Source organism: Chaetodon auriga, chromosome 20 (assembly GCF_051107435.1).
Source record: "Chaetodon auriga isolate fChaAug3 chromosome 20, fChaAug3.hap1, whole genome shotgun sequence".
NCBI classification, from domain to species: domain Eukaryota; kingdom Metazoa; phylum Chordata; class Actinopteri; order Chaetodontiformes; family Chaetodontidae; genus Chaetodon; species Chaetodon auriga.
In genome coordinates, this window is record NC_135093.1 from 17,166,416 (window position 1) to 17,182,087 (window position 15,672).

Consider the following 15,672-nt stretch of genomic DNA (forward strand, 5'->3'; position numbering starts at 1 on the left):
CACTGTGACTAAGAAGCAAAGACACTGGGAGTCAAATATTCTGTTTTTTTTTTTTTTTTTTCTTATTCTCGCAAATGAAATTGCTAAGATTTGGGAAACATTGCTGCAATGGTTTCTGACGGAGGAAGAGATATCAGTGACTGTAGATGATCAGACAGGCTGTAAATGCCAGCAGTTTAGCAGGATTATCTAGAACACTGTATTCGGAGGTGAAAACCTTTGTTAAGTAATTCAAATTAGTCCAGTGTTTTTCTTACTCCCTGCCATTTCCAATGGCTAGGAAAAGTAACCAATCACAGCCTTGGAGCTAGGATTAAAGGGAGCATCTTCTTCCTACATAGCATTGGTGAAAATAGAAAAATTGCCTCAAAAATTGAAACATGTATTGTTGACATCGGCGCAGCGACGCAGATTGTTTCGAGTTGACTTGCATGTACAGAAACAATAACTCTTAAATGAGGGTATTATCCTCTTTTTTGTAAAAAGCCATTAAGTGGAACAAGGCACCTGAAGATTGATACTCGCTACTGATTGGTTAAGGATATACAAGATGAAATAATTTGTCTTCTTAAGAAAAAAACACAAAAACAGTTTATGTGAGCAGTGTCAGGCTGAATGAATTTGACTTCTCTTTCAAAATGTGTCTGAGCTCCCACATCACATCAGAAATTAACTTAGCGAGTACACAGTTTTATTGTTGATAGGTCCAAAACTATGAAACAGCAATGGCCCTTTGACATGGATACGACGTGGATGCAGCTTCCAGGAAGGTTCCTGTTAGCACAAAGAAGCTGTTTGCATGTTTAAGTGTATCTTGAACATGTACGCAGCAATTAGCAAGACTTCAAATGCACCATAGCCATTAAAATGTGGGGATAGAGCATCAGTCTTGCAGTCAGATGATCTGAGTCATGTTGTTCTATGCATCCCACTGGAATTTATGAGGTAAAGAAATAGGCTTAAAGGAAAAACACATCATCCCGAGTCGCAGAGAAACGCTGCTTATTTTCAGCTGCAAATTAAGCATGATAATTGTAAGCTAACGAGGTGTGCAAATTGAGTGAGTAGACAAAAACTCACTTGTTTATTTGTCTGTGTAAGTTTGACCATGATTTGGTGGCATGCTCTGAAATAAGCTCATTACCTATGCGGTGCAAAACAGATGCTCTTTCTTTTAAAATCTCCTAAATCAGACATAATTAAAGACTTAATCTCAGTTCAACCAAACCCTAAAGCGCTGTCATTTTACCTTTGCTTTTAGTAAATTCAAGCTGACGTCCATTCATCTTAAACCAAACTGAGGTGTTTTATATGTGTATGTTTCTCTTAAAGGCAGTTAAATGGAGGAGACTGAACATTTCACAGAACTGCAGTAGCTTAATGGTGTATGCTGACATGCTGACACACTGACACGTTTGTGTTCATGTGCAATGAGGAGAAAATAACAAAGCGTTTGAGGAGCAGTGTGTTGTGTGTGTAATTAGCTGTGGACACTGAGGACATCATTCTCAGGCTGTCTGCTGCCCAGCTTTTGACTGTGATTTCCAGAATTTTTTTGGAAAAAGTTTAGTTCTAAGAATAATGGCATGAAAACAAAATGATTAGGATGTGGAAATAATGCCTAAAAGCCAGAACTGATGTCGCTGTTATGGAACATCTACGCAGCTACATCTTTTCTCCTCTAAATGCATCATTCCTATCAACTTCTGGCCTTGACCATTAATGTAAATGTGAACGCATTTTCAACACAAACAGATGCTTTTACTAAATTATGTCATAAATAATGCAAAATGTTGACTTTTAACCACTGTGTTGACTCCAGTGGCTTATATTAACATGCAAAATGCAGCATAATTCTACTTATGTGTGTACTCACAATTAGCCAGAGTGTGCGTACCCAAAATTCTGGATGGACGCAGAGTGGATGCATGATGAGGATGAGGGACTGTGTGTACCACTAATGATGGAAAGACTTGAAGCGCAAACAGAGCTGAAGTCTGACACACTCTGGAGTCTGGACCTGACTACAGTGTGTCGTCCCTCTTGTCCTTCGCAGTGCTGTCCAATGAGTGACCTACTTCATAATTCGCGCAATGTGCTTGAAACGTCACCTTGACCAGAACGGATGAGTGAAGTAATCGTGACATAGTTGCTCAGTACAGTGGTAGCTATTGTGTGAGCACTTTCCTAGTTTTCCTAATGGGATTATAAAGTATTCTCTCTTGAATATAGGCCTCTTCCCAGAAGGACTCCTAATGAATGGAACTGTGGCGTAAACATTTTTTTTTTGTTTTTCCCGTTGACAACAGTACAAGCAATAAATAGTAAGGGGGTCAAAGGTCGGTGTTGTATCCCGCACATCCGATGCAGGTTGCCTATGTCTGTAGTAGTGTTGTCTGTCTGAGTAGTGCAACAAAAGAGTGATCATCATCATCATCATCATCATCATCATCATCATCATCCCCCTCATGCCCCACACAACATGCAGAATGTGTTCTTTTACGCTAGAATTTTTAATGTGCATAAGTGTTATTAAGTGATGTGAAAATAAATGGAGGCTGATGAAAGTGCAAAGAAGTTATTTTATTTTTCTTTTTTGACACTTCAGCTATGATATTGTAAAATGCTTTGAGCTCTGGTTTAATGTGCTGACAGCTACAACTGAATTTGTAAAAAAAAAAAAAAAAAGAAAGAAAGAAAGAAGCAGCATCATTATTGAAGCTTAAAAAGCTGTATGAATACAGAATTCTTTTGGCAGGTAACACTGCAGCAAGGTGCGTCTTTTATGATCAATGGATTCGACACCCTGAGTATGATTTAAATTGAAATACTGAAAAACCAGCATTTTCCTCTCTGACCTTCATTCAGTATTTGCATTCTTTGCAATGTCCTTCAGTCTTATTTTGCTCATTAACATGCTCAATGCTATGTGATATTATGGACGTTATTATTTGCCTGTATTGATTTTGTTGACTATGATCAGCAGGGTTGCCAGTTTTCCCCTGGAGCTTCCCACCTGCGGTCTCGAAAGGCATCAAAGTTAGTTTGGGAACGCAACTGTGTTTTAGTCTTATTATGGCAGACTATTTAGCAGGGATGAAAACGTTGGAAAAATCTGCTCAATCACACGTGGCCATGCAGAGAAAACCACAACCAGTGCCGGGTTTGAATAGACAATTTGGTGGGCCATTTCAGAAAACAAGTTGTTTCTGCAGACCAGCTTGCCTGCAGAATGTCTGCTGATGGAAATGTCAAACCAGCAGTGTCAACGTCAATGGTGAACACGAAGGGAATAAATATTATGCTAACTGTTTGATAGGAATGCATGCATGCAAGACCAGTGTGACGTCTCAAGCTTTTTCTTCTTTGACCTGCAGTTGCATTGCAGAGTAAGTCAACACACATCCAGAGCTCCGTTCCTCAAAGACCAGTTGTACGTCAGTGGCACAGCTCCCATCCATAATTCCCTTGACAGTTCATTTATCCCTCTGTTTAGTATTGATCTGCATGTTAGAAACATTGACCGCCTGGCAACTCTGTTTAGTGTGTAAACTGCAGGGCAAACAAACCCGACCACATAACATGATGCCCTTTAATGAGGTCTGGGTTGTGCTGAAGAGTAACAGCCTATCCTATAATCTACATTAATGGTCTGTCAAGCTACATCCCCATCAAAACGAAGTGCAGAGGTCAGCGTATAAATCAGCATTTCTTTTTAGGAAAGCTCTATTCAACTGTCGTCACTTATGAAACCTCCAGATTTTTTTTTAAATTGTGTTATTGGTAGTTTATTATTATTATTATTTTAATGACACAGAATTTAAATGCATGTTTGTGGTGTACTGAATTAGTTACTGTGGATTATCCTGCTCATCACATAACTTTTCACTCAGGATTTGGGAATGTTTCAGTCTTAAAGGGATACTCCAGTTGTTTAGTGTTACACTTCCAAACTGTTGGGGGAGCTCAGATTATAAAAATTGAATGGTCAAAGTTTAAGTGCCAAGAAGTTATCTTGGATTGGAGTGGGAGACTATAATGAGACAATAATGAGATGCTACATTATGGGGTCATACTCTTTTTTTTTTTTTTTTTTTTTTTTAATCCATTCTAGTGAGAAAAAGTTAGGATATCTTATCGTCTGCTGCATTGATCTGTCATGAAGTTTCAGATTATTTGATGCATTTAATCATTCGAGATATTCATGAGACCAATGTTATTGCACCTTGTGTTCCCTCTCAGCTTTGCTAACATGTAAGCCAGTGTATGCAGTTACCCACTTGTGCTGATCCCCCCCCCCCCCCCAACACAACCAGCAGTTTTCCCCCATTCACCTTTCCTCCTCCCCTGCCCATGTTCCCTCCTCCTATCTCTTCCCAAAGGTAACTCAGCTCGTCGCCACATGCTCACACGAGCTCACCCCACCTGCCCCACCCAGCTCAATCCTCCCCACCTCATTTGGCTCCTTGCCTTGCATCTCGGTCTCCTCCACCCTTCCTCTTCCCTTTTCCTCCCCTCTATCCTTCACTCTACCCAGCTCTTACCTTACCCCACCCATGGCTGCAGCTCGGCTGGGCCCATGCCCATTTGGTGCCCGGTGATAAATGAGAGCTTTCACACTCAGGGTTTGTCCTGGCTGCTTGGTCGGTGGGGAGCGGTTGGCACTGCAGAATTCCTAATGAGCGATTGCAGAGTTACAGCCACCTGAGATGAACATGATTAAGGAGGGAGGGATGAACAGAGGAAGGAAGGCAGGAAGAAATAGTGGAAGAGGAGAGGGAGAAATAGAGGAATGGAAGAAAATAGCATATTGGCCTGAATTTATTTTTCTTGAAATTTGATAAAGTGGAGGTCACGATGACTAGAGGAAATTAATGTATTCACAGCTATCAGATATTCTTTTGAGTAAGGAGAGTGCCAGTGTCACGTCAACTGCTACAGAAACTGTTGCATTATGGTTTGTTTGTAGCCTTAATGTTGCTAGGGTAGCAAGTTGCTTCAAGTCTGTTTATAGGGTGTCCGTTATTCAGTTAGTCATGTTTCTGATGGTTCACACATTTTGCTGTCAAGAAATGAATTCCTGGCTAGCAAAATGAGACATATCCTGACATTTTTACTGCAGAAACTGAACAAAATGATCCTTTACAAAAGCCTGTCAAGAAAGTGATACCAACTTTAGCCAGTTAGCTCCTATTAGCTAAAGCAACATCAGTGCTAAAGTAATTCTGATCAACAAACTCGAGGCTGCTGCTGTAAGTAAACATAGTTTATAGACACAGTAACAGACAGTAACTTTTTTTATTGATAGCTTAACAAAGCTGCACGATACCTAGCTAATCCTAGCTAAATAGGGTTGGTTGTGAGCTGGAATTTTTACTCAGAAATTGAAGCAAACCATTGATTTACCAGCATTAGCTAGGTCTGGTTGGCTTGAGCAACCACAGACTAAAAGTTTGACTGACTGTGGCCATTAACACATTTGATGCTGTGTAGCGAACCAGGCTCACAAACCCACCTAGCTTGTTAGCAAGCTAGGCTAGGTTGTTGTGGTCTAGCAACTAGGGCAGATAGAATGACTTGATGGGGAGAGGACAAACTCAGAAAGAGGATATAAAGACAGTAAGCTTAATAAAGTATTAAGAGGAATAAAGTTTGATGGGTATTTAGAAGCATAAACAGAATAATTCCATTAAAAAGTGGATTTAACAAAGCAGATTAAGAAGTTTTAAGACAGCGGGAAGGCCTCTTGACCCTGGAATGGAAACAGAACAAGGAAAAAAAAACTTAAAGCAGGATGAAGAGAAGTAGAGAGACAGAGAAACAGAGAGAACAGGAACCAGCCAGTTGAGTTTTATGTCATCTGGCTGTGTGTCTGGTCCATTTGTGGTTCTGTTCGGCATTCCTCTACAGACCACTACAGGCCACATAAAGCACAGCAGCAGCAAGTCACGGGGAAGAGCAGGTGCGTGTGTGTCCGATGGTCTTTATTTCAACAAGACATGTTTACACACCCGCGTCTGCTTCATCCTACTGAACTTCCACTGTGCACAGCGTGAAGTGGATTTATGGATGCTCTCCGATATTTTGTATGATTGGTTCACTTCAGCAGCCATTCTTTTCCAACCACCCATTTGAGTTCTGCAGCAGATTCAAGGCACATCCCATCAGAAGGTGGTCACAGCGGTCACACAGGACTGCAGGGATACAGGCAAAGGAAAACCAAAAAGAAAACTGTCCTTTAGAAAAGCTCACAGGCAGGAAACGCAGGATAATAAACTTTCCATAGTGTTAGAACACTGTCTTTTTCCTTCTACACGTGTGTGCAGATGTGTGTTTTGTGAGGCTGCGTCTGTGCGCCTCCTGGCTTGTAATCCTTGCCTTCAGATCTAATTGACATGATCATCAACCAACCAGTTAGCCCTGGTGCCAGTTTAAATGTGTGTGTCACTGGGGCTCTTTAAGCTGTCGCTGCAGTGTAACTGTCCAACCATTCCACTGGTGACCACTGGAATGAACTCATGGCGTAACACAAACATGGTAATCAGGCCAGCAGAGGAGTATAGGGTCTTATTGGAGATACAAAACACCAAGCTGTAATGTTTGTGAGCGTGTGTATATTTGTGTCATCCATAAACCATGGAACTAGATGGATATACATCTGGTTGTGATGGGAAATGGTGGCTTTCTACCGCTACAGTGGCTTGGCGACTGGCTTCCTGAAGCTGGAAGGAAAATGGGAGTGTGTGGGAAACGTAGCATTTGAATGGAAACATCCCATGATAATTCCGTAATACTTGGCAACGCAAAGCTGCTGGCAATAATATTTACTTTTAATAGTGATGTGATCATCAGTATTCATCCAAAGCTATTAATCTGGTCATCCAGTAATAACTTTTATTAATATTCAGTATTATTGTTATTATCTCTATCTGTACATACTTGTGTAGATTCTTTGTAGAATTATTTTCAGTAATATTCTTGGCAACTCCAGTGAAGCACCTTTCCATACTAATGTGATCTTTCACACTTGCACCATCACTATACAGCATATTGGAGGCAATATCATTTACCACCAGGAATTAATATTGGATATATTTAGAGTTACAGTTTTAAGCTTTGGGCAAAGATGGATAACAATAGAACCATGAAAACAAATGATCTGAAAGAGTTTCCTTCACAGCGTGGCTGGGTGCACCCCGAAGGTGTCAGGGTGCTTTAGCCAAAGTCCTTGTCAAATGGTCGACTAGCATCGGAAACTCCTTCCCGCCACACCCTTCTGACAGGAAGGAAAGATAAAAGCAAAAATATCAGCATGCTATCCAGTGGTGGGAAACTTCTCTCATTGAGACCAGGATGGACAACTGATAATAAGCCTCATTGTTAAAGTATTTTGATATAATTTCTGTCTGTGTTTACATGCTGACCTAAACGAACTGAAACCTATGGTGAACATTTTAAGATAAAGTTAAATAGGGCAAAATACCAAAAATACCAAAGCTTGATATGCATGCTCAGTCAATACCGAGTCCCTCTTTGTTGGCACCTCTGTGATTTATTAGGGAACTTGCAGGTGTTTGCAGCTTGACTTATTTTCCTACTTTTATTGCAGAGTTCAAGTTCATAGCTGGAATTTCTCCCTCTCCTCTCTCCTCCATTCATCCACCCATCCCTCGTGCTTTCTTGTCCTGACCCCAACACTTCCTGTTCCTCTACTTCTTCTTCATGCCGTCCCACACATCCGACATTTGACCTCCCCGAGCTTCATTTTGAATTGTGGGGCCATCATCGCCCACCCGTTTTGGGACAGCCCAATAAAAGACTTGCAGGGAAAGTGGATGAAAGAGGCCTTGTCCTGGGTGAAGATTAATTGAAGTGGACAATGGGACAGGACCTCCCCTGCCATTGCTTCCATTCATGAACAGAGTCACAGGTCGCCTTCAGATGTGTCGCTCTGTAGAGTTAAATGGCTGCTATACAGCCAGTAGCAGGGGCACATGTGTGGGTAAGAATAACATTTCTCATAAATCAATAGTTTGGAGGAGTCCGGGTGAGTGTGACTCATTCATTCACATGGAAATGGCCTTTCTTATGCAGACTGTGGACCTCTCTATCTTGTGGCCATAGTGTCCTGATTGTATTTTCTGAAACATTTTGGATGAAAATACGTATTTATATTCTAATTTTACTGTCATTATTCTGTGAGTACTCTTTAAACTGTCTAACAGATTTATTATGAGTTTTTTCATGATTCTTTTCAGATTTAGTCTTTTTGTCTTTTTTTATTTTGAATGCATGTTTAACCAAAAAACACTTCCTGTCTTGACGTGTTCTTCTGTCTTTCTGCAACATCTTTATTTTTCAGTAGCTTGTTTTCTTCATTTGTTTTCAGAACTTTATAAATTTTGCACACTTAAAAACTTTCTTTTCTTCATGTACATGTTTATCATTGCATTTTAAAGGTACCCTGAGGAATTTTTGAGCACTGCTAGAGCTGGAGTGTGTTTTGATGCATGGGTCCCTGCTTTGTTTGTGTCTTGCTGTCACACCACTCCACTGATTGACAGCTGGTAATGGCAATGGGCCAAGAAACGTAATAATGAACCAGTAAAGGTACAGAAGTGGAAGAGTGCAAGCTAGCAAACATGGGTATAAACAGTGCAGGTTTTACAATATTCAAAAAATACACAGTGAAACTGTTTAATGAGGTAGGAAATACATTCATTCTTTTGTTTTGTGAAGGGTAAACACTGCATTTGGTGAGAAACCTTCAGTGTTTGTCTACAAGAAAACTCCAGTAGTACCTTTAATTTCTACTGGGGGTCAAAGTGTCCCTGCATCTGTGTGTGACTGTGTGTGAGTGGATGAATGAAAGGTAAACTTTACAGCTCTTTTTCTGTTCAGTTAGAAAACATGCAGTTCTTGTATACAGAAATAATATATTTAAGCTTGATGTTTTAATGTACACTTAGGCATCTTGGACTTGATCGGACTAATAAAGTTTTGGGTTTCAGGTCATTTCATAAAGTCTGGTTAGCCTTGAGTTTGGCTCAAATTTCATTTAATTTTAATTTTCTCTACCTCAGGCTGCTAATGGACAAAATCCATGTATGTTGTGTTTCAAGTAAAGGCAGAAGGTCTGATGGGAGCAGATAAAGAGACAGTGGTGTAGCCCATGTGACTGGCGAGCGAATCAGTAATGGGTGGAGTAAAGCAAATATGAGCTGCAGATCCAGAGTTTGGTTTGGGTCGCAAATTTGGTAGTACCTTTCAGGTTTGGTCAGGTCAGGTCAGATGTGGGTTCAATCTCGGTTTTAAACCTGTGCTAATTCTACTATATACATCCATTGTACTAAATATGCTTTCCTGTGTCTTGAACGTGTGTCTTTTTTAGACTCTCCTCTTGTGTTAAACCATAATTCCTTATTGTAGTACACCAAAAACTGCCTCCCTCGCTTAGATACTTGTACTTGTCACTGTAGACAATCATGTAGAATCAGACTGGGGTTTGATTCGCCACTCATGACTACTCACAGAAAGAATATCTGAGCCGCTGCCGTCTGCCCATTTGCAGCTAATTAGACAGCATGTGACTGATTCAGGCCTGTTGTAAACACCACCGCATCTGACTTCCATTACAAAACAGAGATGAAATAAGCAAGGGCCTGAGTGGGAACCAGCAGTAGCAGAAGCAGTGGTCGCACAGGCCTGCGACGCTTTGTTACAATGCAATGCTGATGTGCCGCGCTACATCATGAAGTACTTTACAGCCGCTAATTAACACACACAGGCGCTTTGGTTTCTGCCTCCGAAAATATACAAATTAGAAAAACATTTCCACTTGTGCTGAGGCTGACTCGCCTGTTGGGAGCGGCCTCACAAATCACTTGTAGGGCTGCGAGTGGCGACGAGCACTTTTCCTCCAGATCGAGCTGTGCCTGCAGCGTGCCCAGGGGTCCCGAAATCACACATGAATACACATACCTCGAGACACATTTCTCAGCCCTCATCATGTTTAGATAAACAATCACTTGGCGAGCGAGCACTGTCAGAAACCGTTGTCAGACAATGAACACTGCCATTCCTTAGACAACTCGCCCAAAAACAAATACACTGGAAACAAAGCAGACACACACCCCGGCACTCTTTTTTTTCACAGCTCCAGTCGCTCCAGTGCACGACACATCATTTATTCTCTCTTTCAAACTGACCACTGAGCAGCAGTTATGAGAAACGCTAAATAGCACTGAGCTCCTGGGAAAAAATTTAAAAAAACAACACTGCTGATTCTCTCAATGAAGACATGACTAATTAAAAACACAATAAAGAGAGCGTAATTAATGAGTTCATTATGTGTAGGTAATCTCAGAGATCCAGCATTAACAAACTGTGAGCAGGTTGGGGTGGAGGTGATTAACAGTGTGGCCACATTGGCTCTAATTAACTACACAACCACAGTCACAACCAGATCCAGTGAGCATATGTCAGTGTTTCGAGGTTTTTTTTCCCCTTTTTTTGAGGATCTAAGGGCAAACTAAGATGGCGCAGACTATATATGAGAACTGCAACGTGATGCATGGATGCCATCTTTCAAGTCCATGGATTTGCGTGACACCAAATGAAAGTCAAATCTTCGTGCGATGTAACACAAATCTCTGGTATCTCTCAACTGCAGGCCATTCTTTGTAACACGACAGCCACAAAAAAAGAGCAAACCTCAGTGTTTCCACATAATTCATGTAAAGTAAACATGTTCTAGACCTTCATAATAGGCCTTTGTGATGGCTACATTTGTAACACAGTTCACTAAATAAATAAATCTGCCCATATTTTAGTCTATCAGTGATGAATGGTCGATTTTAAGAGAAGAAAATGAATGAATGCGCCCAAAATCAAACTCTCAGCGAAAATGATTAAAATGGACCACAGCACAGAATCCAGGACAGTTTGTCCTCGTAAACAGCCCCAGAGATCCGCCAACGCATGCGCTCACATTCATTCTCCGTGGAGGTGGTTTTATCTTATCACAACCATCTGCCAGGTCTGCTCCTGTTTTGTCCGTAGAGATTTGAAAGAAGATAAGTTAGGCCAAAAACACTTCACAGTGTAAAGAAGTCTGCCTCCTGCTGCCTGGAGAGCTGCTTTCATATCTGCAGCTCATTATACAGCACTTCCCTGGCTCAGGATTCAGGTATGATGTAAAGACAGTGGGTAGGGGACTTAATAAATTCCTTTTGTTTATCTTACGTCAGTGTGTGTGCGCGCGTGCACTCGCTTGTACGCAAAAATTCCACTTTTCACTTCATGTTAGTTGAACACTGTTTCTCAGTCCTGAAGAGGAACAGTTTGGCAAACAGTTTTACTCTTCTGAGTAACTAAGGTACAAAGAATAGTATCAGAGTTTCTATTGCAAGTGCAGCTGTTTTTTTTTTTTTTCCAGCTTCTAATGAAATGAAACATAAATGATCTGCTAATTTATTGGTGTTTATTTTGATGATTCAAAATGGCTGAAATTCTGGGCTGGTGTTTAAAACTTTTAGCAAAGTCCGTGTAATTCCTACACGCTGACTGCAAAGACTACAACACATCGTCATAAAATATCCCCCTCAAGCACTAAATCGGCCAATGGCAGGCCTCCAAAGGCTATGTGTCAGGGCTGCATCCCAGCTTCATTACCCATCATTTATTGTATCAGCATTAGAATAAAACAAAAATTAAAGCAAGTTTAGAGGAAAGTCCGGACAGGCTCATCTGCAAGTTTTGTCCTCCAGTTTTCTGGTCAGAAATCCCGTTTCTTAGCACTCGCAGCATATGCTGGACTGTGTTTGAGAACCTTGTTTTTTACAAACAGTAGAATACATGTCTTCTTGCAATAAACAAAACAAACTTTTGGACACTTTGGGACAAAGTCTGGGTGAAAATCTGCTTCTTTTAAGAAAATCTCTGTTTTATAATAAAAGCCCGTAAAAACATACACATGGATGCTGCTACAGAGCATCCAGGAGAGAGCTACAATACCTGCAGACATGATACAGGATACGTTCATGTGAGGGAACTTTCAGAAACCCCCATGTGCTTCACTGAATATCTGTGTGTTCATATACACATGTATGTATACACATGCATGTCATCTACCCATTTCCCCCATGGGAGAGACATGGAGTGTCAGTCTACGAGGCTGTCAGTGCCTGCTCACTGACAGCCTATAAGTTCCCCTGGTTCCCTTTTGGAATAACAACCACCCCCTTATTGAATAACCTCTGTTTCACCTAACCCCTCGGTGTGCCCCTCGTCTCCCTCCAAAAACCAAATCTAAGCTTAATATGAGCCCGGTTAGCCCCATTATTGATAAATCCACGTTCCTTAACCCAGCCGCTACAAATTACCATATTATAGGGCTTACAGGTATTAGTTTTGGGAGGCCCTGACCCAAATCAAACTAGGGATACCTGAATTGCCTTTGTCTGTCTGGGCAGACAGTGATGGAGACACTGGATGGAGTCGGGAAAATAGATATGGGGGGGATCAAACGGAGAGGTGGAGGTGGCGTCATCTGTAGTCACACTTGATCAATGTCAGGGGATTGCAAGAGGACTACAGGCCAGAGTGACCGCTGCTCACAGTTCACCAGCTGCATGCACAATGATGGTACTATACAGTGTTACTGTAGCTGCACCTCCACTGACACAACTGACATATGGTTTAAGCTGAGGTTCACTCCCACAAACAAATTAAATGAAGCAATATCTATTTGCATCTCCTCGATATTCTTTGTTTGGATATGAGTTGTGAGCAGTTCAATCACATTGTGATTTTCCTTTCTGTGTGATTGTTAAGCAGATGTACAAAACGAGTAATAAATACCCGTCAAAAAGAAACTAAAGCAAAAGCAATCTTCTGTCTTTGCCTTCAATCATCTTGTGACAATTCTGATTTAATCTGTAACATCTCGAGGGTTTAACAGAAGCAACAGACCAGTATGCAACAATAGTGAGGTATCGAGTAGAGTGGAGTAGCTCCACCTGTTCATAGCCATGCTAGCCTCGAACCACTGTAAACAGGTAACTTAGTTAGCTGGAATGCTCAACTTACAACATCATAAATGTCGTGGTAAGAAATGAGTGAAAAAGAATGAGTCGTTTTAATTTAGGCTACATTTTGATATAAAAAAGTGATTGATTTTCACACATTTTCTCATTTGTGAATGTGTAAAAATATTCTGTGCAAAAGCATGTAAGTTAGGTTCAAGTTAAGGAATATTTTGTTCACATCTCCAGATTGCATGTGTTTGCAGAAATCATTTCATGAGTTGCTTAGTTATATGCTTACAATAGCTGAAAAACAAGCACAAGCTTAATTCCTGAACAGCTCAAATCTTTCAGACCCTTTTGTCCCAGACACTTTTTTTTTTTTTTAGTTTGGCTCAGCTGGAGACAATAAAAAATGGTCCATACAACCAGCTTGAGTTTTCATGGCTGCAGAGTCTACCTTGAGTGCATGCTTGTATAACTCAATCCACCATACTGTCTGGCTGCAGTTACATCACCCGAGGCTGAAGACGGAGGTCGGAGTGATGAGTTTGCCAAAATAATAGAACCATCATTTCTCGACTATCAACACCTCCGTCTCCCACAGAGGTGGATGGCAGGCAGAGGGGAAGTGAACGCTAAATACTTTTAGAAGATGAGAGACAGATGGTTGGCCTACTGTAGGACAGAACACACCGATAAACTCATACGCATCTGTTCACTTAATCGCAAACGTTTGAAATCACAGTTTCCTCTGAATTTACTCAGGTGAGGCTTCTCTGGAGCTGGGACAGGAGGTGGTTTGCTTAGCTTAGCATAAAGACTAAAAGCAGGGGAAGCAACTAGCCTGGCTAAGTTCATAAACAGACCTACTAGCAGCTCTACAGCTTTGCAAGCTTTTACAGGAAGTTAGATTCTGCTATTAGCAAATAAATACATCATGTAGCTTCCTTTAAAGTCAGAATATGTGATATTTAGATTTCTGTTTGTGTACAAATTAAACTGACTAAATATGCATCATATCAACTTTTCCACAAAAGGTAAAAGTTACTGAAGTCGGGTTGATCGATCTTCTCATCGAACTCTCAAAAGGAAAGCAAATAGCGTTGCTGTACTAAATAATCAAGCAGTCCATTTAACAGAGCTAGGACAATTTGCTATAATGGAAAGTTTCTCTAGAGTTTCTCCCAGGACACACTGCATGACAACAGGCTAGCATGCAAACAAACGTACATTAAAAAAAAAAAAAAAAAAAAAAAAAAAAACTTGAATAAAAGCACAAATTAAATGTCTGTATGTGTAAACCTTCAATATTTTTCGTATAAAAGCAGCTGTTTGAGAGAGAGAAGAGCAGCGAAGCACACTGACATCTCGAGCAATGGGAAACTGGACATAAAAATGAGATATTATAGAGACAAATGAAAGAAAAGATTCAAGCAGACAGTGAAATGATAGATAGGGTTGATCAGAAGAGAGAGAAGAAAGGGGTTTGTCTACATTGTAACTGGGAAAGTTACAACCAGCCCTCAACCGCCGTCCTTCCACTCACTCCGTTATCCAATAATGATCTTGACAGTGTTGATATTCTACCACTTGTTTTAACCCAGAATATGTGAGTCTCCACTGCTCCAGAGACGCATGCCTGCCGTCCACACAGCATGCCGAGGGTCAGAGGGGAACAGGTAGGAATGCAGCACCATGGGAGTGAACTTAATGAAGTCATCATACTCAGTGGCTGTAAAATAATGGGGTCATCACTGGAGTCATCTTGCCTATTTGGATGGCATTTACCGTCAAGTCCAATAATATCCTTTTGCATGTTTAAGATGTTTTGTTACTATTTGTTTGTGAGTACTTCATTATAACTTTACGTTAAAAAAGACAAAATAGTCTTCCTGCAATGTCTCCTGCTCCAAATACCCTTAAGGTCTGATCACACCAGCATCAGGCATCAAAGTACATTAATTACAATTGAATCGCTAAGATTGGTGCATTTACTTGCAGGCAGGGTTCCCATTAGAAAAATTGGTGCCTGGTCCATGTTTCCTGGAAGATTTCAGTATTCCAGGGAAATGGGAGAAACTCCATTTTAATGTCCAAATGACGAATGGGAACAATAGATTTTGAAATTGGTAAATCGATCTTACCAAGACCACCAGCATCCATCCACAATTTTAGCATTGCGAAACACACTTTCTTCAAACTCCTCAGAAAAAAACAAAACAAACAAAACAAACAACAACAACAACAAAAAAACAATTTATTTCATTTAATTTATTTCAACTGTCTTAACAACCTTTAATTCACCAAGTTGGACATGAAAATACTCAGACTTCCATAGATTTTCTAGGTAGAAATGGTAATGTCCTTTAGCCACCGAGTGGTCGGCAAGCTTGTTAGCTTGGACAGCTATTTTTCCTTGTAATAAAACTCTTTATTGAATAAAATGTTGTATAGAGAGCACAAGTGTACAAACAACAAAATGCCAGGGGGAGGAAATGACCCAGCGCAGAGCACGACAAAACAAAGAGGCTCTAGAAGCTATTGCTAGGATGTCACAGCTGCTAGTGGTTAGCTCACCATAGCAGCTTTTGAATCAACTGTGTTTTACGAAAGCAGTCAAATAGCTTATTGTTCCGTTAGAAAC

At 40.7% G+C, this 15,672-nt stretch overlaps 1 long non-coding RNA gene across 1 annotated transcript in view; it reads right to left on the minus strand.

Moving 5' to 3' along the window:
- Positions 1-4,550: 4,550 nt before the first annotated feature.
- LOC143339557 (uncharacterized) overlaps positions 4,551-15,672 on the minus strand; it is a 92,008-nt gene continuing 80,886 nt past the window's right edge. Inside the window, exon 3 of the long non-coding RNA XR_013079331.1 lies at positions 4,551-4,704. This is a non-coding gene — a long non-coding RNA (uncharacterized LOC143339557). The remainder of the gene's footprint in view (positions 4,705-15,672) is intronic.